Below are 20,684 nucleotides of genomic sequence, written 5' to 3'. Positions count from 1 at the left end.
CACTGTTTGTAGCCCACAATTACATTCAGGATTTCTTCCAAGATGCATGTACAGAAGATCTGTCTGCTGCTCTCCCCCCATCCAGATACCAGTTTACTGCAGTTCTAAAGGTGTTTGCCTTGTTATCTCTCCATTGCACCTGTGACTATGTATATTCACAAGGACAGATGTGCCTTTAATCAGGTCAACACCCTGTCTCTGAGGTTAATAACTACCATTACTATTGGTCTACTGGGGAGTCTGGGGTGCCTCTTAAATGCTCTCGGCCCCATATGCCAATAAGTGGCATTTGGTCCTCTTTAGATTATCATCTTTATTCATCCAGTTTGGTTTTGCAGCACCGGGCCTGTGTTTATTTCTCATGTACTCTGAAGGGCCTTTCTCTTTCTGAAATCTCCTTCACTCCTGAGATTCCTGAACATAGCAGCTACGTTTCCTCCTTTCTACTATCTAGGTCTCTGCTTTCATGTCCCATGGGAGGTAATCATGTCCTGTAGCCCCATTTTCAGGACTTATGCCATGCTGGTTTTATTATAAATAAATGTAATGCCCAATCATCCCGATGCTATATTCATATTTGTGCTGATGATACTTCTTTCTTCTTTCATCTTTGTTGGTTAAAGCCATGCAGTGGGTATCTATTATTTGTCTTTCTTTCAGCTGTCTTTTTGGAAATAGCCTGTCACCCACAGTATGTAGTTTGGGGCAGTCATCAATCAGATGGTCCTCGCTCCTCTACCACAACAATGAACATGAAGAAGACCCAGGCAGGAGGGTTGATTTGGAGATTTGATGTGGATGTTGGAATGAGACAGTGATTCTCTTATATTTGGAATTACTAGGTTTTGATCACCCTATTTGCCACCACATGGGAAATCTAGAGTAAGCAAACATAGAGGAAAGGCATGAAGGAAGGAGAGAGATGGGAGGGAGTATGGGAAACAGAGACAGCATGATGATGATGTTCTTTGAAACCTGAATTTAGCCACTCCTGAGGTGAGCACCACCTCCTTGACCTTGCCTTTCCTTTGTTGCCTGGGCTACCAGAGATACTTTCTGTCACCTGCAACTAAAAGGTGTTCTGTCTTTGTCAATATCAGCACAAGCTCATTTAACCACTGCTAGCTTTAGATTATGGTGACTGGCGCTGTGGAATTCAGGGATTCCACAGCCTCTGCATTTCATAAACTCACCCCCAGGTAAGAGATGGAATACAAATAAAAGATTTTAAAAAGCACAAAGTTATTTAGGCAATATCAAATTACTCTCTGTGGATAATCACATTATGTTTGTATACATTCAACAGCAATTTAATTTGCTCAGTTGACCTATATTATTGAAGAATATAAGTAAAAATTTTCGAAATTAGCCTAAGGTCAGTTGTTTTCTTTTAGTTCATTTCATCCTGTGAATCTGAAGAGCCCCCCCAAAATGAATAGTATTCTAGTCCAATTATGCTTTGTTTGAATACAGAAAATGAAAGAAGCCAGAATTGAGGAAAGTCAGCTATAGGTGAGTTTAGCTCTCTATATTGGGTTAATTAAATACCTGTTTATCTTTGACCTGTATTCTTTGTCATATCTACCATTGGCCATCATTCTTCTTACACTTTGACATTCATTCAATATCTAATACCTTTCTGAAATTCTCAGAGATGTGCTTTTCCTTATTTAAAAATGTTCCAGTCCTTTTCTGTCATGCAATAGATGTGCAGTATGAGATGAGCAAAAATTTTAAAGGTAGACAAGAACCATTAGAGGGAAATGACTTATAGGCATTTGCTTACCCATGTGATACAACATCCAAAGGACTTATCCAGAGTTAATAAGTTAACGAGTTAATTGTCAATAACCATGGCAGTCCTAATGCTACCCTTGGGTTTCCTTCTAAGAACCTCAGATATTAAAGCAACGAGAAAAGAAGGGAATGTGGTATATGAACATAACTTTGAGGAAAATAAAGCCTTTTGAATGGGAAGCAGAAATTACGAGCAAAGCACACTACTAAAACCCATTGTGACTTGTAGCTACGAAGACAGAAATGTTTAGGAAGTCGTGGGTACTCATTTGGGGTTCTGATGTGATGAGATACATTAATACCACTCTATTAATAAAGATGATGTTCTCATCGTCATTAATTTTTTTTTTATTAGAAAGCAACAGAGCAGAGTTGAAAAGCTGTGGTCTTTCTTTGGAGTTTTGCTGATTTGGGTCTGAGTTCTGGGTTGGCCCAGGAGATGTATAAACTTACCAAATTACTTGACTACTTTGAGACAACCTTTCTTCATCTATAAAACTAGAATACTATCACCCGATCTGTAGATTATGGAGAAGATAAGAAGCATTGTGGTGTTGTAGGCTAATACTCTGAAGTATTAACAGGGATCTTGCCTCCCTTCTCCCAATGCTAACTTTTTGTGTTCTCAGGGTTGTGTTGTTACTGTAGAAACACAGGGAGAAAGAAACCAGTGTTTCCTCATTTTTTGCTTTTTAAAGTAGATTTTAAATACTCTGGTAGAGAGAAGGGATTTAAAGATAAGGGCTTTGAAACTGCAAACACTTGGTCTTCTGAGCATCAGTGCATGGTATACTGACCTACACACTAGGAAAATAAGAAAAATCTCCCCTTGCCACATCCAGAGTGAATAAATTGATAATAAGTACTACAAAAAGGTGATTTGGAAGTATTAATTAAAACTGAAAAGGCATGTACACACCACGAACTAGCAATCCAACTGCTAGGTATCTACCCTCTAGAAATTATTGCATTCGTATGTATACAAGGAGACACGCACAAGGCTATCAACTGAAGCATTTATTTTTATGACAAAAATGAGGAAAATCTATAAGACCATTCGTTTTGAAATGAATTCAAAAATGAGGTCATTCATAAAAGGGAATACTATGCAGCAGATAAAAGCAATCAACTAGATATATATTAACTTAGAACCATCTAAAAATACTTTGTTAAGTAAGAAAGGCAAGTTGTGGGATGATAAATACAACACGATAAAATTTAGTTTACAATAAAACACAGCAATAGTATACTAAAGATTGTACATGCCTATATACTAAAGGTTGTATATAGACATATAGACATATACCACCTTTAGTATATTAATATAATTAAAATTGTCATAGAAGGATAGAAAGATTTACATGCAAATCATATATTAGCAGTGGTATTTTGGAGGAGGAGGATAAAATTAGGATTGAGGGTGATGGACAAAGAAGACTTCAGCTCAATCTGTAATGTCCCGAATGAGAAAAAAAAAAATCCCAAAGTTTCCGAAGCCAGAAGGAAGTGAAGAAGAGAGTTAAAAGGGGGAAGATATTGGTGATGGTTGCCAAGGAGGGCTTGGAATCTTGCCCTACACTCTGCTGTTGCTTTTAAATGCGGAGAAGGTTGGAGAAAAAAGAGGTCGCATCTCATAATATTGATCAGACTCAAAGAAGATGCGTGCCTCATGCCCTCCTGTCTGGTGCCCAGAGGTGGCAGCTGCTCAGAGGTCACTGGGTCACCATGGCAGAAGCACCGATGACCTGAATGCCTGTGGTAATGAATTCTTCCTTAGTCTTGCCTAAGACGTAAACTCAGCTGGGCGAACACCTTGATTTCAGTGTTGAGACCCTGAACAGGGAACCTTGTTGTAAGCTGCTAAGTTTGTGGTGATTTGCTATGCAGAATGGGGCCACAACAAGCAGCTTCCAGGCAAGTTATACAAAAATGAAACGACTGATCTTGCTCGCCTGAATACGATGGATTAAAAATATTATACACACTTTACATGTAAATGAGCAATGTATTGTCTCACACATAAATCCTAGTTCTACTCGGGTTGTGGATTTTCTCCCCTCATTGCTGTAGGGGCCTTTCTTGCCTTCGTCCCTCCAAGGGAATATTCAGCACCTGCCATACCTCTTCTGAGCACACTGTCTTTTCTCGACAGCCCAGGTGAGGTACATTCCTGGTGCTCCCCAATCTATTCATATCAAGGCTGTACCCAGCTTTATCAAGGAAGACAATGTCCCTATAGGGCCAGGAAACAAGATCCCTCCCACCTTCTTTCAGACATTTTCTATGACCTTCTCCCAGGCCTTGGGGCCACGGCCTCATTAAAAGGACTGTTCTCTGGAGGCTCAGCAATGGAGGTCCTATCGGTACACAGGATGACAACAGGAGAAAGTGATCAGCAGGTCATAAGGACTTCAAAAAAAAAAAAAAAGAATATCTAAAAGTACTTATTAGAAGTAAGAGTCGCCAAATGTTTTACTTCAGGTGTATCTATTATTTCATAGGTAATATGTAACTGCCTGAGAATCAAGACTGTAGGTCAGACCCAAATGAAGCAGTGATAATCCTGGACTAAGAGCCCTCAGTTTACGGTGATTTTCTGAGTAGAAGGTATCATTCCTATGTTTAATATTCCTTCCTCACCCTGACTCAACAGCTATTCCATAGCATTAGGATATTTTGAGTCAAGGAAGTTCATAGTCTACACTCACTGAATTGAATGATATTGGTGAGGGGACCTACGGGAAGTCTTTCCTTGTAATGCTCAGGAATAAACAGGTGGTGGGAACAGAGATTCTTGTCCGCCCAGTGACCTTCGCACTTTATAAGTAATCCCAGGCAAGAGTTCTAGGAATGCAGCCTGCATGAGGGCTCAGGGCATGGTCAGATAGGTGCAGAGCAGGGGCAGGTGCCTGGCTCCTCTCTGGGGTCACAGCAGGCTCCCTCCCTGCCAGATTGTGGGTGCAACATTCAGGGAATGGTTACTGAAGTGTTCCAGGCACCAGAGCTCAGGCAAGAAGAGGAAAACTGCGCAAGATCCTGCACGTGGGTACCATCAGTGCCTTTGTGGGGAAGTTACATCTGTGTGTATGTATATATACTTAGTGTATATATACGATATACTTAGTGTACTTATATAGTGTATATATACTATGTACTTAGTATACTTACTTATATACAATGTACATATACTTAGTGTATACATACATTGCATGTTGAACTTACTATATATATACACACTATATATATACATACACACTACACACACACACTAATTGGTCCGCTAATTGGCTGTTGCATTTTGAACTTGGTATGTGTGTATATATACATGTGTGTGAGTATATATACACACACATATATGTATGTATATACATATACATACATGTGTATAGATGTGTGTATATATGTATATGTGTGTATATGTATATGTGTTTATATATGTATATATGTATTTATGTATATATACGCACACACTAAATTCAATATATATGTGTGTGTGTAAATATACACACACACACACACACTGAGTTCAAAATGCAAGAGCCCATTTGTGGGCCAATATGAGAATTAAAAAAGAAAAAAACGTACAGCAAATTGAATAGGACGTATCAGAATACATACCACATAATGACAATCAATATCACTTCATTAAATTTTTGCTCGACATACACACACGTATAAAATTATGTCTATAGTCATTATGTACATACAATGTATTTTGTGTTGAATAATGTTGGAAAGCCACTGCAGTGGATATTTTGACATCTTTTATTAATATTTAAAAGAAGAGGGTGAAACAAAAAATGTGAAAAAAGACAAAAAAGTTTGACAGTACTGAATTTAGGAGAAATTGAGGTTAGTTCTAGGAAATTTGCCTTCTTCCCCCTAGTTATGGCAAAAAATAACTTTTCTGGGGTTATAAGTCTGTGAAATATATAGGTAAATTTAAAAAATTTAAAAATGTGTAAATATCCAGCGTGAAATACATGTGAGATTGCTTACAGAAACGGACAAGGCCAATATACATGTGAGGCTTCTGGTTATAATGAATTCCAAGGAGATAAACTCATTTCATGTCCTCTGAGCCAACCGGGCAGTACCTACTTGGGAAAAATGTTTGAGGGCTCTCGATTTTTAAACCTGCTGAACCAATTAAAAGCGTGTAAATTTTTCTAGAAGTCTAAATTAATTCTACCTCTATAATAATTATTTTTTTAAGTGATGATATGGGAAAAACCCAAAATATCTTTGCAACATACAGCCGTGCGTTTTTTCTCAGACCAACTATTTAGTGCCTCTTCCCTATTTGTAATCCAGTCTGCGTCATTTTTCAGGGCTTGTTTTGGGTCTCTGACTGCCTTCTGTGCTTAGAGTGTCTCTGTTTTCTGTCATAATTCACTATAGCATTCAACGGCTAAAATGACTTTTAAAACTATCTGGTGAATGGAAATACCACATCAAGCCACTAGGTGGCAAAGCAGACTCGGAGAACGACCTCTCTGCCAGCAGGCGCTGAAGCAGCTGCCCGTTCCCCATGCTGGTGACCAGGAACTTCAGCTTAGCTCAGTCATGCAGTTCGCGGAGGATATCAAACAGAGTCAACAAAGCTTTGCAATCAAACGTGTCTTTAAAGGGAATCCAACTTGTGAACCTGGCTCTTGATATTCATTTGAAGCTGTAAGGGAGAAAAGATGTTACCTAATATGGAGCAATGGCTCTTATTGTGAACAAAACATCTCTGAACGCCAAAACCGGAATAAAATTCTATTTAAAAAGGAGAATTTTTTTTTTTTTAGAAAGTTGATTTATCTTGCTGCCTCCTCCCTCGGTTGCCACTTTTCGTGGGTTTTTACTTGATTTGATAAATATGGACCTTGACAACAACAATGCAGGATGCTTGGAAAAGGATTTGCATCAGGACCTCTTATGTGCAGCAGTAGCTGCTGAAATAACAGTTTTTCCTCAAAAACAAAAACCTAGATTCGACTGATGTTTCCTTGCATTAGCACTTGCAAGTCTAAAACCTTTTGTCATTAGACTATCTGAAGAAATGGCACGAAGTGAAAAGCAGGCGGGAGAGGTTCTTGTTAAATATTAGTATGACCCCTTCACCCAGAAAGGGCATACTCCTTGTTGCTGAAGTTACTCTTTTCTGAGAGAAACAGGGAAAGAATGCAGCTGGATTCTGTTCCACTGCAAACAGATTTGCTGATTATTGTTCAACATTTTAAAGAGGTATTTATTATTATGTGTTTTTAATACTGTGCCTTTATAGTGAAGGATAAAGGACAATGCTTTTAAAATACCAGCTGATCTAATATAACTGTGGAAGTTATTCTGATGAAAAATCTAGTGAAAACAGTCATTTGGACTAAATATTTCTAATATGTCAGTTTAGGTACTGAAAGGACACCTGGTGAAGAAAATTCCTTTGGCTTAATATTTATGCTTTCATGATTAAGTTAGACTCGTGATCGCTTTTTTTTTCCAGGCCCATATTTATCAGAGTATTTATTTTTATATCTGGACATGTTCCACACATCTGATTTCCCTTCAGACTTCAGCCTATTTGCACGCCCCAACTCATGCACGTAGATAGAACTGTATATTTGCAAAGAGAGTAGAAGCAATGTGGGAGGCGCGCATTAAACGGCTAACAACCTGCCACAGCATGCAGGGCCAGGAAGTATACCCGGTTCTGCCACGTGGGCACATTGCCTAGGCACTCTGATCCTACATCCTCATCTACAAAATGAGGATTATAATACTTGAGGATGAAATAGAATCTGTATAAAGCACCCAGTATAGCCTGACTGGCCCACAGCAGTTTCTCAAAAATGGTAAAATCAATTCCATAATTTTTCTATGGCTGGTTGACTTTACAGCGAGGTCTTTTTCATGCCTAACAAGAGCTAACATTTGTTGAGTATAAAGCAGTGGTTTTCAACCCAGGGTGACTCTGCCGTAGGGGATATCTGGCAATGTCTGGAGCCACTTTTCTTGTCACAACCTGGGGAAAATGTGCTACTGACATATAGTAGGTAGACGCTATCAATGCTGATAAACATCCCACAATGCACAGGAGAGCTCCCCACAAAGAATTAAGGCTGCTAAGATGTTGATAGTGCCGAAGCTGAGAAACCCTGCTATAAAGGGAGATCATACAGACCCAGAAAAATGTACAGTTGTGTTTCTCAGGAAAACCAGGAAAATGTCCTGATACTAATTAATGAGGCAAACTCCAAATCTCTTCAAGAATCAGGTCCCACTTCTCTGGAAATCACATTCTTCACCCACCCAGCAAAAAAGGAATCTCATATTCACGTGTTCAACTCTTCAATCATTATTTCACACGGTAAATGTGTTTGAGTACTGCCTACAAGGCTTAGACTCGGGATGTGGTTCTCGTTCTGGAAAACCACTTGTTGGCAATGCCATCAACTAAACAAAATAATTGCAGTGGAAGGAGCAGTATAGATGATTAGCTTTGCTTGAGTTGACGTGGTGGTAGCAAAGATAAGGACATTTTGTGAGTCTTGAGGAATAAGACTCCAAGCTGCCATGTAGTCAAGAGAGGACACAGCATTCCAAACAGAGGGAAGAGCCTATGTCCCCGATGCACTCTGCACATATTCCTGTTACCTCACAGAGCACTTCACTCTGTCTCTCCCAGGACGGCACAGACCCCTGGAGGGACACTTTCATCTTCACCTACTCAAGGTTGTGCCTTGAGAGTTAGCATAAATGTCTTTCCCAGAGCAGACCTAGAACGATTGCCTCTACTCTGTTTTAATCGAGATGAATAGTTACATTTTGTTGTTGTTTTTTAACTTTGAGGTTCAGGGGTACGTGGGCAGGTTTGTTACATAGGTAAATTATGTGTTGTGGGGGTTTGGTTTACAGATTATTTTGTCACTCATGTAATAAGCATAGTACCCAATAGGAGATTTTCAATCCTTTCCCTCCTCCCACCCTCCACACTCATGTATGGCCCTGGTATATGTTGTTCCCTTCTTTGTGTCTATGTGTACTCAATGTTCAGCTCCCACTTATAAGTGACAACATGCCGTGTTTGGTTTTTTGTTCTTGCATTACTTTGCTTAGGATAATGGCTTCCAGCTTCATCCATGTTGCTGCAAAGGACATGATCTCATTTTTCATGGCTGCATAGTATTCCACAGTGTATGTGTACTACATTTAAAAAAAAATCCAATCTATTGATGAGGGGCATTTAGGTTGATTCCATGTCTTTGCTATTGTGAACAGTGCTGTAATAAACATATGCATGTATGTGTCTATAGGGTAGAACAATTTGTAATAGTTACACTTTGGATGGGAGAACCAGTAACAGAAGGGCTCAAGAAAGCAAAATTTGTGAAAAGGCAGGAATGGAGGTTGTGTCTGATGAGCAGTAACTTGGAAGGATGGAGAGCAGAGGACTGGGGGCTGCAGAGGCAGCTGGAAGGAAGGCTGAGAAACAAATTCGGGCTTTCTCACAAACTCTCTCAGTTGCATTCGGGAGGGATGGACCCAAGAAACGAAAGAATGCAGTGGAATCCATCTTTCAGGATAGAAAGGAAGTACAGCCAGGAGAAGGGGCATCCCTATATATGTGGGCAGTTGTCGTGGAACTGCTTCAACCTCTACTGCTGCAGAGAAAAAGAGGTGAGTTCTCCGTAAACACATCATCTCTTCAAATGTCCGTCTGGTCATGGACAAAATCCAGCTAGATTTTTCTGAGGAAAAGGAGCATCACATAATACAGAAATTGTTTTGTAATTGTTCTTTGCTGCCCTCGAATTTATCTTCCAGGGCAGTGAATGCTTGCCATATACTGAAGGCACCAGAGGGTCTTGCAAGGTGCTAGACAGCCCAAATTTGTGTCCTGGCTCCTCACTTATGAGCCGTGAGACTTCAGGTTAGTTATTACATCTCTGGGATCCTCTGTGCAACACCAGAAAATTAAGACTAGTAATACTGTATAGTTAAGTGATTCAATGAAACAGTAGGTAAAGCCTCTGATACAGTTGTTGGTGGGTTAAGCTTTATAAATGGAAGGCTTCTCGATCGGGCGCGGTGGCTCATGCCTGTAATACCAGCACTTTGGGAGGTCAGGGTGGGCTGATCACTTGAGCGCATGAGTTCGAGACCAGCCTGGATAACATGGTGAAACCCCGTCTCTACTAAAAATAAAAAAATTAGCCAGGTATGATGGCACACACCTGTAATGCCAGCTACTTGGCAGGCTGAGGCACGAGAATCGCTTGAACCTGGGAGGCAGAGGTTGCAGTGAGCTGAGATCGTGCTACTGCACTCCAGCCTGAATGACAGAGTGAGACTCCATCTCAAAAAATAAAAATAAATAAATAAATAAATAAATAAATAAAATAAATGGGAATCTTCTCTCCTGCTTCCTGCACACACTCACGGCTGAGGTCCCTGGGCATGCCAGCAAGGCGGCCACCACAAGGCATCCACTTGCGCCTGTGACATTCTCTGCTTAAATATTTGAAGTATCCCTTGTTGAATATATACGTTTTTATTTTACTATTAGGTTGTTCATCCCTTGAAGACAATATCAGAAGCTTTTTTCCTTTTCCTTCCTTTATTGAGTTTCCAAATCTGTCTTAGACTCTCCAACTGTGATGAAAATAAAGTGGTTCCTTAGTAGATAAAATGTTTAGTGGATCCATATTTGATGCCTATGGCTTTATTAGTCATCAGTTTTTCTTAGAAAAGCAAATCTGGCCAGAAAAAGACAGTCATTGTGATTCCTCTCAACAAGATGAGAGCAAAAGACCCTTAAGAACAAAGTGAATTCCACTGAAGAAGAAGAAGGAGAAGTGGAGGAGGTGAAGAAAGAGATAAGATACAAAGCGGAAAAACCTCACCGATAGGAAAAACTGGGTAAGATACTGAGCAAAGAATTTTATACATGGCTAAGGGATTAAAAACTATTGTGAGATGAATAGGAAATTATGGAAATGAGAAAAAAACCCTACAATTTTATTTTGATTTTGATTGTTTTTTCAGGGACATGTTTTCTAAATTCTTTTTTTTTTTTTTTTTATGATTTCAAAGACAAACATCATGAGAACCTCAGGGCATTGCAGATTTTGACCCTACCCTTTCCTCTGCTACTGCTACAGCTGCCAATCACTTCTGTCCTTCAAGGAACCTCTGTGCTTTTCTAAGTGAAATGCATGTAGTGACTCATTTCATCCACACAATAGCCATACGAGGTGGGGACTGTTATGATTTCCACTTTAAGTGTGAAGAAATGGATGCACCAAGGAGTTGAAGACTTGTCCCAAGTCACACGGCTAACTGTAAACACAGATGCAGGATGCCACACACACAGGCTGGCTCTCAGGTCTATTTCCTAATCTCTGCCCTAGTAAGCAGATCTTCCACGAACAAGCAAAATTTTAAAACAATACCTAAGCTTATAAAGCAGAAACTCAGTCCTCTTGCCCTTGCCTCTCTCATTCCCATGCCCTAGAGGTAATCACTGGTAGCAGTTTACTAAGTAAATATTTGTTAGATGAATGGATATGTTCTTCCAAAATCTGTTCTTTTGCAGAATGACATATGCATATTTTTAAACACTCACTATGTGCCAGGCACTGCTCGCTGTGTGTACACACATTAATTCATTTAATCCTCACCAGGATCCTGTGAATTAAGAGATTATTATTTAGTCACCAGATGAGAAAATGAAGACACAGAGAAGTTCTGAGACTGGGCCAGTGTCACACAGCTCCTAGGAAGCCAGAGTTAAGACTTAAACCAAAGCCGTCTGACCCAAGATTTTATTCCCAACCCTCCAATGTGTATTATGTGCTCTAGCTTGCTTTTTATTTTCATTAAACAATATATTGTGGACATCTTTCCTATTCAGTGCAAATAAATCTATATGTCACACACACTTTAAAAATAACCCCAAAACATAAAGAGACACTGTCCAGGATTCAGATGTTGGCACATTATGTCCTTGGCTAAAATAGGATTTCCAGGACAGGAAGGTGCATGAGACACTGTGTTTGCTGAAGACTCTTTTAAGTGAAATGTTGCAGAGCTCAGCATCAGTGAGGCCAATACAAATCTAAGATACTCTGAAAAAAAAATAGCTAGTTTCTAGATTCATTTTTCCCCACTAGATCTATTATAATTTTAGTAAAAAATTAAAGCTGCATGTCTCATTTTACCAGTGTCAAAGGAGCTAGTCATCAACCATCTGTCCCACATCATAAAACTGTATAAAATCAAATAATTAATACATATGCAAGGATTGCAATGAAGTTTAAGATGGATCAGGAGCTTAAGAAACAATTTTATTAAAACAATAAACTCCAAGGTCATGTTCAGATTTTGATTAAATCATAAAACGTAAATTAAATTCTTTAAACTTGATACGCAAGAATAAAAGATGATTATTTCAATGAAAGTACCACCTATCTGTGAAAATGAAACAAGTACAGAAACTGCAAGAATCAAAATAAAATAATAATAAAATGTCTACTTTGGCACAGCCTATATAATTAAATATTAGAAAACAATGATCTCTTGTTTTGAATTTCCTGAAACCAAATGGAAACTAAAGCTCATGTCACTATTAATTCTGGCTCCATGGGATTAAAAACAACGGGCCAAACGAATAAAGTTGAACCAGTCAAACAAAACAGTGCGAATCCTTATTCTAAAACATGAGAGGAATATGACTGAAAAAACTAAATACCAAAAGTGAGTGTAAGCTAATAAAATTCTAAGCCTCTTACTTGACTGAACAGACCATCTCTTGGCCAAAGGGACCCTAGGGTGACCTTGAACACTGAGTTCTCGGCTGTGATGGGATAGATCAGACACACCTTGTTATACCCCCACCCTTAATAACTAGGATGAAGCTTTCTTCCCTTAAGGCTGAACAGAAACCAGCCCTTTCAAACTCCACTCTGATATCAACCAACCCCTGATGCTACCCCTCCTTCTTTGCCTGATAACAGACCATCTACCATGGAGTGGCTCTGGCCAGCCTATGAAGAATGTGCAGTGAGGGTTTTCGTGTCCTCTGCTTCACCCTTTGACGTCAGAGGGCTGGAAACTCCACCTTCGGGTCATGCTAATGCTGCCATTTTTTGTACATGGGACCCAGGAAGGGGCATGAAGCTCAATTGTGCATGCATACATTTCTCCGTTCCTAAATATTAATGATGCTTCCCATAGCTTATTAAATATGTATATTAGGCCACCCTACTCAGCAAAATTCCTGTTCCCTTTGTGTCTGTTTCTGCTTCTGACAGGAAGTTATGCTTCTTAGCCTGTCAGAATGGCCATCCTCAAGGTGCAACTCTTTATGGGAAATGAAGCTCTCCTTTCCAAACTCATGAACCTGGTCATTTTTCAGTTGGCATGTGAAAGCAATGCAAATGGAAAGATTTATTCAGAGGGAAAAAAGAAATCATACTGAAATTTATTAATAAAAACAAAAATTAAGTGCAGGTTGAATGCTGAGGTTAGGTGTCTGGAATTATTTTTAGAAAACCCCATTGAATTGCACCTCCTCTGGGCGATAGAACTCTGGCTGCCTGGGGTGTGCATGAGGATCTCAGCATAGAAGTTCCCTTGCCCTGATAAGTTCAGATGTGTCATCTTTCCCCACCCACCTCTAGGCTTCCTGAGGACAAGAAAGGGGCACATATGCATATACAGGCAGTAAGTAGACAATTTAGAACCATATACACCTGATTGCAAACTGTCCGCGTACACCTAGGTCACCAGCGCAGATGACTTCATCCTGTAAGGCTTGTCTTTCCCTTTGTTGGGATCTTATATGAAGGGTACATAATTCAGTGGCTGAGATGTGATGAAGTCCCTATCTGTGGTAAATATTATCAGTTGGATCTTACTGATGATAACATGCATCAAACACTTTATAGAATTACTGTGTTGCAAAGGAATGGCCAAGCTTCTCCAAAGGAATTCTTTTTTGCAACTGCCAACTCCCAGATTCAAATGATTTAAAAATCTTTATGATGCTAGTGGAAGATTCAACATGTCTTATTGTGTTAATATTTGAAGTTGCACTGCACCATGTTGTACATAGCATATACAACATGCTATGAATATTGCTGAATTGTGATATTTCAGGATGCACAGTATGACCCAAAGTGTAAGCGACCCTATAATAATTGGTACTGCCCACCATATTTTGAGCACCTACTGTGTGTCCCTCAATATATGGCATATATATTCATTAGATTAAATCCTTATAATAATTCAGTAATTCAGACATTATTCTCAATATTGTATGTATGAGGACACTGATGCTCAGAGGGATTAAGAGGAAACTTGCTTGAGGAACATTTGACTAGTTAAGTAGCAGTACTAGGAAATGGACTGTGTATGCCAAACTCTAAAACTAAAACACACTCTCCATTTTTCTTTTTTTTTTTGAGATGGAGTCTCACTCTTGTTGCCCAGGCTGGAGTGCAATGGCATGATTTCGGCTCACCACAACCTCTGCCTCCTCTCCGCAACCTCACCTCCTGCAGCCTCACCGCAACCTCGGCCTCCCAGGTTCAAGTGATTCTCCTGCCTCAGCCTCCCGAGTAGCTGAAATTACAGGCATGCCCCACCAGGCCTGGCTAATCTTATATTTTTAGTAGAGACGGGGTTTCTCCATGTTGGTCAGGCTGGTCTCAAACTCCCGACCTCTCCTTGGCCTCCCAAAGTGCTGGGATTACAGGCGTGAGCCACCATGCCTGACTCTCCATTTGTTTAACTTACACTACTGTGGGGTCCTCTTGTGACTGGCATTAACCATGTGATTATTGTTATGTTCATACATTTCCAGTTCTACATTCAACACAGATTTGATTCCTCTTTACTCTGTGACAGATATACCAGAAACTGCCAAGACTAAAGGCCCTTTTGAAATGTACACTATACTCCTTGAGCCAAGCATTATCTTTCTCTCTCACCACCATCATTATGCCTGATGCTCTCTGGGAAGACTGTCATTTAAAATTGGTTAAATTTCTGATTGAGTTCATAAGCACAGCCTCAGCCCATCCCAGCCCAGGTGTGGCAGCCCAGGACTGACTGGCTGAAACATCATCTCTCCTGAACCGCTGATAAAGTGAATGTGATACAGGAGGTAGAAAGAAATTATTTAGGCAGATAGTGTAAAAGAGTCCTTGGCAGAGCTTCCCTTTCAACAAAAAGTGGCCCAAGAAATCATTTTTTTTCTAATAAAAAGCAGCCTGAAAAATCGAGCTGCAAACATAGATAAGCAAGCTGGAAGCTTATACAGGGGAACGCCAGCAGCTGTGCCAATAGAAAAGGGCTACCTAGGGGCCAGGCATGTCCAACACGGAGGCTCCATCTTCCCTGTTTGTGTTATCACGTGTACAGTAGAGGGATGGACAACATGGCACAGGTCAGGCAGAAAACCTACTTACATAATAAAAGATTAGAGCGGGGGCTACCAGAAATTGAGCCCTATGCAAATAGTGCACCTAGTCCTAGCCAGTTTTTCGTGCCCTAAGCAAATGGTACACCTGATCCAACCAATCTTCTGTGCTCTATGTAAATCAGACAACACCTCCTCACCAGGCATCTATAAAGCCCCCTGCATTCCACTGTGGATCCGGTGATCCATTCCTCCAGGACCCCTCTTTCCAGCAGAGAGCTATTCTCTTCCTTATGCCTGTTAAACTTCCACTCTTTACTTCACTCTTTGTGTGTCTGCGTCCTTGACTTCCCTGGCCATGAGACAATGAACCTTGGTTATCACCCCAGTCAATGAGGCTGCTTCAGATGGACTGGAGTATAATTACCAGCCCACTATGGAGATGACAACGTACTTGGTTGTCCTCCGTTGCTGGCTTAGCTTGGTTACCCAGTCTGCATAAACCATGGGTAAGAGCCAAAACCAGAGGTGGACTGAGTCCTTTGAGTGGGTTTTACATGATAGAAGAAGTAGCGTTAAGATCCCCGCATTCCTTCCCTTAACACTGGCCAATTAGCAAACCTGGGTTTGGGACATTACTGGTGAAACTTAATTGTTCACGGAGGTTGATTAACATATTACTTGGTTTCTCCCCATGAAGGCATCGGGCAATTGCATCAGAATTGATGCAATGCTACATGATCCCACCTAATTCGTCTATTTTTCATTGCCTCTTTTTTTTTTTTTTTTTTTTTTTTGAGACAGGGTCTCACTCTGTGGCCCAGGTTGGAGTGCAGTAGTGCGATCATGGCTCACTGCAACCTCAACCTCCTGGGCTGGGCCCAAGCAATCCTCCTGCCTCAGCCTCCTGAGTAGCTAGGACTACAGGTGTGTACCACCCATGCCTGGCTAACCATAAAAATGTTTTTTTGAGTGACAGGGTCTTGCTATGTTGCCCTTCTTCTTTTTTCTTTTTTCCTTTTTTTTTTTTTGAGACAGAGTCTCTCGCTCAGGCTGGAGTGTGGAATGCAGTGGTGCAATCATGGCTCACTGCAGCCTCAACCTCCTCAGGCTCAGGTGACTCTCCTACCTCAGCCTCCCGGGTAGCTGGATCTACAGGTGTGCACCACCATGCCTGGCTACTTTTTTGCATTTTTTTTTTTGTAGAGATGAGGTTTTGCCATGTTACTCAGAGTGGTCTTGAACTCCTGGGCTCAAGCAATCCTCCTGCCTTGGCATCCCAAATTCACTGCCATTCTTACTGATATATGACTGTTGGTGTCAGAATGCATTTATCTCCAGAGATAAACACCACAATAACCATCAAGACCACGACTTAAACAAGCAACTCAACTATACAACAAGGCTATGAAAGTAAAGGCCTTTTATAAGATTTGTATTTCAATATATTACAAATCAGGGACAGATACAAGCTTTGTGGAAACTGAAGCTTATAAATTTTGCTGTGTTTCCTTTAACAAAATAAATACAAAATTATGAATATAAAACACCATTGCTCCACTATCCCTCGGGGGTCCCTTGAAGTTTCAGCTTTATTAGCTTCAGAATAAATTTTCTGATTTCAATAAAAATATAGATGATCTGGGTATAGTTGAGAAACTGACACTTTAAAAAACTTGTATACTGAATGACTAACTAAAGATAGGCATATTCATGTACTTAGAAGTAATGAAATGCTCTTCGAAAACATCTCAACAGATGCGAATAAAATGCTGGAAGTTCTGATGCTATGAAAAAGGAAATTCAACTTGCCCAGGTGTAACGTATTCCAACAAATTAAGTTTCTGAAGGTTTAATTAGCTTTCAAAGCTGTCTGAAGGCCTGGCACCATGGCTCACGCCTGTAATCCCAGCACTTTGGGAGGCTGAGGTCGGGGTGGCTAGGGCAGGCTGGGGGAAATCACTTGAGGTTAGGAGTTTGAAAACAGCCTGGCCAACATGGTGAAACCCCGTCTCTACTAGAAATACAAAAATTATCCATGCATGGTGGTGGGTGCCTATAATCCCACCTACTCAGGAGGGTGAGGCAGGAGAATCGCTTGAACCCAGGAGGTGGAGGTTGCAGTGAGCTGAGATTGCCCCACTGCACTCCAGCCTGAGTGACTGAGTGAGACTCTGTACACCCCCGCCAAAAAAGAAAAGCTTTTTGAGCACTCATGAGTTCCCATGACACACCATCAAATTATCACATTCAAAAAAGGAGAAAATAAGAAGAAAGTGGATTCTCTCTGCTGGCAAGCTGGTATCAGTGCACACCCTATAAAGTAAAGGAGCCCAGCTGGAAACACAAGGAACATGAATGAATGCTGAGTAACACAAGCAGTTGTTTAAGGAAGACAAAGAGACAAATCAGGACAAATAAACATCATGGGAGGGTGGTGGAGGAGAGAAACGTTAATTTTTGTAAGAATGATAAAGAATAACAAAGAAAAGGTTGCTTTGATAAAATCACATATCAAAGGAACATTTATGGAGGGTTGTTCTCCAAGTATCTGGCAAAACGTGGTTCACAGAGAAACCCAGTAATGCTCTTTGGAACCGGGCTGGAACACAGCATACGTTGTGACAAATGGTACCATATCCAGCTGCAGGCAGGTGTCTACCACAGTTCCTGAAGGAATGTTAGATTTAGCTAACTTAAAATTCTTAATTAGAGATCTGGAAATGAATGTTAATGAAATTTTTACATGATATTAGATTTGCAGCTATTGTAAGCACAAGCAAACATATGGAAATCGATGGACCTGCCTACAATTATATGATTTATTTAAGGAAAACCTCTGACCAGATGTTACGCTCTCCATGGCCACTGAAAATAGAAGACACACAGAGGGATTAAGTTTAAACTGATTCCAGGAAATATTTAAATAAGATATGATAATAAGACAGAAGAGCTGGCCCTGAGAAAATGTTGCCATGGGAACGTCTATTTTTTTCTTCCCTGTGATATTTTAAATTAGAATCCATATCCATCAGGTTGGAAACCCTCAGTGCACATAACCCAAAGCAGTATCACTGGTCTTTGGCACCTCCTCCTCCCAAGGGGACTCTTCCTTGGTTGGTCATCCATGACTCAAGGTTTGCTTTTGTGTGCCTACAATTGCAGCCCAATACTTTCCTCTGTTGTTTCACCAAGGTTTGGGTACGAGAGAAAATGAGGTTCGAGGCTCAGTTTCTGTCTCAACAACCATCCGGATTCATTCTTTTCTTCTCTACTTTCTCAAAAATATCACCACCATGTGCCTTTCACTGGCTTGAAGTTAAAAGCACATTTATAAGAAATTAGGAGAGCAGCTTATGTGGTATTAAATATTTTAACAGAATGTGGTTGATCATTTAGACTAAAGACATAGCTACACCAACACTTAGAAATAGCTCCCAGTGTATTTTCATTACCCTTGCCCTCAACAAGCCAGTGAGGCATCAGAGAAAGGTTAATTCCCAAGTGACACATCAGACAAGGAGAATGACCTAGGATAAATATTTTCACCCAGTGCCCTGGGATCATTACCTATTTAGTTTAGTGTCACCTTCTGCTTATTCGAATGACCTAGTGGAGACTTGAAGGTTCCTTTAAGGATGGGACCTCTAAGGGGAAGGTCAGTGCAGGTGCTGAATTTAGGAAGGATTAATGGCTTGGTCACTGTATATGGGAAGCACTGAGCAGGTGTGCCTGTGATCAAAACACAATGAATGCGTCGCTGAAGTACACTTGCAGAAAGTCATTGTTTGGCAACAAAGTGGTCACCCAATAAACTTACCTACAGGCAAAAAATATACTGAGGGCTTTAGCACAGAAACATGTTGTGATATTGCTCTCGGTACAAGAAGGAGCCCAAATATCTGTCAAAAAGCCAACTCACTTAATTAGATCATTATATACTTGACTCATCAATTTTCCAGACCAGTTGTCATCCAAGTGTGGTCCCTGGAACCCCAGCATCAAGCAGCAGCAACTGGTTGTTAGACGTGCCCATTTTTGGACTATACTCCGGACCTCCTGTCACTAAAATTCAGAGGGTGAGGCCCAGAAATCTGTTTTAACAGGCCTTCCTTCCAGGTGATTCAGATGCATGCTAAAGTTTGAGAATGACAGTCCTAGATGACTATCACATGTTTTCTATATCACCTGCTTGCAGAATCAAGAGACAATCATAGACTGGGTAGGTTGGAGGTAGTTCAGGTCAAGGATATCAATTATTTTTTATTTCTTTTAAGGCACCTGCTTGTTAAAATTTCTCCAATGAGCTCTAGAAAGTCTTTCCAAGCATTTCTCTTGGCCACCTTCCCAACTCCAATTCTTAGCAGTCCCAGATTCTAAACAGGCAGTCAGATTGTAAGGTCTTTGCTGGTGAGAAGGAGTCAAGGCCAGCGGCATGACTCATGTCGTCCATCTGTAAGGCATCCATTGGTGGGAGTGAACCATATTATGCTTGTTTTTTTACCAGCCACTTAACAAGAATTCACTGTTTATCTTTCTTATGAATTCAGTCTCCTAAGGTTTTGAGGGATATTTTAAAAACTTTATGACTTTTTAAAATGAAGAGTAATATTTAACATCTACTAGTAAGCACCATACAACTGCTGAGTTTACCTGCCTGTATAGGCACACACAGTTCAGTGAGAATAACTAAAAGATAAAAAGAAATTTCAAGATGTCTGTGGCGAGCCATTTTTCCTACCCTTTCCCACCCATGTTTATACAGCAGAGGTGAACTAAATCAGTCTCAAAAAAGCTTCGTTAAGGAGACTTTTAAGAAGTAGTTAGTGCAATCTTCAAGCATCAGTGTATTCATTTCCTGTATTTTCCATAATGAATGACCACAATCTGAATGGTTTAAAACAATAGAAATGGATTCTCTCACAGTTCTCCTGGCCAGAAGTCCAAAATCAAGGTGTTTCCAGGGCCACACTCCCTCCAGAGGCTCTAGGAGAGAATCCATTCCTTGTCCCTTCCAGTTTCTAGTGGCTCTGGGCATTCCTTGACTTATAACCACATCAATTCAATCTCTGCCTCCATGGTTACACTGCCTACTTGTCTTCTCTCTTCTCTGTATGTCTTGTATGAGGACACCTGTTATTGGATTTCGGGCCCACATGAATAATCCAGGATGATCTCTTCCTCTCAAGCTCCTTAACTTAATTACATCTGCAAAGACTCTTTTTCCAAATTAGGTAACATTCACAGGTTCTGAGATTAGGATGTGGTCATATCTTTTTGGGTGACCATCATTCAACCCACTATAGTCAGCATAACATAAAACATGCAAGTTTGGCTATTCTCTTGAGATTAGAACTGTTATCATCAAACTACAGCTGATGTGTGTGGGTGTTTGTTGGGGTTCTCTTTTCATACGATAAATATATTCCCTTTGGAACTCTAGGTCAGTGTGTTTTTTATTTGCACTAGAAAAATTTTA

At 40.3% G+C, this 20,684-nt stretch overlaps 1 protein-coding gene across 12 annotated transcripts in view; it reads right to left on the bottom strand.

The window, feature by feature from the left end:
• CHRM3 (cholinergic receptor muscarinic 3) overlaps positions 1–20,684 on the bottom strand; it is a 524,789-nt gene that overhangs the window by 9,967 nt on the left and 494,138 nt on the right. Inside the window, exon 9 of one of the 12 annotated variants that reach the window (XR_010134437.1) lies at positions 18,010–18,517. The exons of the other annotated variants lie outside the window; for them this stretch is intronic. The gene's annotated coding sequence lies outside the window, so the exon portion shown is untranslated. Of the gene's footprint in view, positions 1–18,009; positions 18,518–20,684 lie in introns of those variants that run through there. 12 annotated transcript variants of the gene reach the window in all.

The sequence above is a fragment of the Gorilla gorilla genome, chromosome 1, assembly GCF_029281585.2.
Source record: "Gorilla gorilla gorilla isolate KB3781 chromosome 1, NHGRI_mGorGor1-v2.1_pri, whole genome shotgun sequence".
Taxonomy (NCBI): Eukaryota; Metazoa; Chordata; class Mammalia; order Primates; family Hominidae; genus Gorilla; species Gorilla gorilla.
Note: the sequence above shows the minus strand (reverse complement) of the source record. Positions and strands in the feature narration are given on the sequence as shown.